The sequence below is a fragment of the Oncorhynchus clarkii genome, chromosome 19 (genome assembly GCF_045791955.1).
Source record: "Oncorhynchus clarkii lewisi isolate Uvic-CL-2024 chromosome 19, UVic_Ocla_1.0, whole genome shotgun sequence".
Classification (NCBI taxonomy): Eukaryota; Metazoa; Chordata; class Actinopteri; order Salmoniformes; family Salmonidae; genus Oncorhynchus; species Oncorhynchus clarkii.
The window spans coordinates 61,285,597-61,288,096 of NC_092165.1; the positions used below are offsets into that span (position 1 = coordinate 61,285,597).

Genomic DNA, 2,500 nt, shown 5'->3' on the forward strand with positions numbered 1-2,500 from the left:
TTGCTACGATACCGGGCACCAGCCGTTCTCCAGTCAGTGAGACCAGTCAGACTGTTACAACTGCTCTCCTTCTTGGATTTATCACCTTTTTTTCAGACAGACGCTCAAATCTCTTTACGTAGCAAGGGGGTATGAACTCCCCTAAGGTACCATCAATGTGTACTGGTGACGGTCACCGTTGACTGTTTTCATTGGCTCAGCTACCACCAATGTGGACTGGTGACGGTCACCGTTGACTGTTTTCATTAGCCAGTTTATTAGGTACACCACTTGTTAAATGGTTCGCTCCTACAGACAGTGGCCAGTTTATTAGGTACACCACCTGTTAAATGGTTCGCTCCTACAGACAGTGGCCAGTTTATTAGGTACACCACCTGTTAAATGGATCGCTCCTACAGACAGTGGCCAGTTTATTAGGTACACCACCTGTTTAAATGGATCGCTCCTACAGACAGTGAGTCACGTGACCGTGGCTATATAAATCTGGCAGACAGGCATCGAGGCATTCAGTTACTGTTTGTTTAACATTAGAATGGGAAAAAACGAGTGACCTAAGCGATTTTGAGCGTGTCGCCAGGCGCGCTGGATCCAGTATCTCAGAAACGGCCTCCTGGACTTTTCACACACAACAGTGTCTAAAGGGTTTACTGAGAGTGGACAAACAAAAAGCATCCAGTCAGTGGCAGTCCTGTGGGTGAAAACAGCTCGTTGATGAGAGGTGGAAGGAGAAGGACAAGAGGCATGCAAGCTAACAGGCGTCCCACAAACAGGCAAATAACGGCGCAGTACAACCGTGGTGTGCAGAACGGCATCTCGAAACGCACAACTCGTCGGTCCTCGTCACCACCGATGGGCTACTGCAGCAGGCGACCACATCGGGTTCCACTCCTATCAGCTAAAAACAAGAAGAAGAGGCTCCAGTGAGCAACGCCATCACCAATACGACAATTGAGGAGTGGAAAAACATTGCCTGGTCCGACAAATCCCGGTTCCTGTTGCGTCATGCTGATGGCAGAGTCAGGATTTGGCGTCAGCAGCATGAGTCCATGGCCCCATCCTGCCTGGTGTCAACGGTACAGGCTAGTGGAGGCGATGCTCCCCATCCAACCTTTAAAACTGCAAAAGTGTCTTTGCACCTCATGACAAAATGTGTAGAATGGCAGGAAATAAGTTTTACAACTGCATAATGTTTTCTCCGACAACAAGAGGAACAGTTTGTGTCTTGAATAGTGCTTGTGCCTGTAGAAACCTGCTGGTGCTGGATGTACCCCAACGCTGGGGGGGGGGGGGGGCTGAGTGAAAACATTTGGGAACCCCTTCCCTAGGACATCTGTGTCCTTGGCTGGGCCTAATGTCTTTATTGTTTTGAAACTTCTGTATGTGTAATGTTTATTTTTAATTTTGATTGTTTATTTCACTTTATATATTATCTACCTCACTTGCTTTGGCAATGTTAACACATGTTTCCCATGCCAATAAAGCCCCTTGAATTGAATTGATATCTAGATAGGTAGGTATCTAGAGAGAGATAGTTAGATATCTAGATAGACAGATATCAATAGATATCTAGATAGACAGATATCTAGATAGACAGATATCTAGAGAGATACAGATAGGTTTCGATATCTAGATAGACAGATATCAATAGAGAGATAGATAGGTTTAGATATCTAGATAGACAGATATCAATAAAGATATAGATAGGTTTAGAGATCTAGATAGACAGATATCTAGAGAGATATAGAGGTTTAGTTATCTAGATTGACAGATATCTATAGATATCTAGATAGACACATATCTAGAGAGCTACAGATAGGTTTAGATATCTAGATATACAGGTATTTATAGATAGATAGATATCTAGAGAGATTTAGATAGGTTTAGATATCTAGATATACAGGTATTTATAGATAGATAGATATCTAGAGAGATATAGATAGGTTTAGATATCTAGATAGACAGTTAAGTATCTAGAGGGAGAGAGAGTTAGATATCTAGATAGACAGATATATAGAGAGATATAGATAGACATATATCTAGAGAGATACAGATAGGTTTAGATATCTAGATAGACAGATATCTAAAGAGATATAGAGAGGTTTAGATATCTAGATATACATATCTATAGATATACAGATATCTAGAGAGATACAGAGAGGTTTAGATATCTAGATAGACAGATATCTAGAGAGATACAGATAGGTTTAGATAGACAGATATCTAGAGAGATACAGATAGACAGATATCTAGAGAGATACAGATAGGTTTAGATATCTAGTTAGAGAGATATAGAGAGGTTTAGATATCTAGATAGACAGATATCTAGAGAGATATAGAGAGGTTTAGATATCTAGATATACATATATCTATAGATAGACAGATATCTAGAGAGATACAGAGAGGTTTAGATATATAGATAGACAGATATCTAGAGAGATACAGATAGGTTTAGATAGACATATCTAGAGAGATACAGATAGACAGATATCTAGAAAGATAC

General features: G+C 40.6%; 1 protein-coding gene across 4 annotated transcripts in view; it reads left to right on the forward strand.

The window, feature by feature from the left end:
• The window catches only part of LOC139375458 (alpha-actinin-1-like), a 103,159-nt gene that overhangs the window by 75,904 nt on the left and 24,755 nt on the right, over positions 1-2,500 (forward strand). The window lies entirely within an intron of this gene.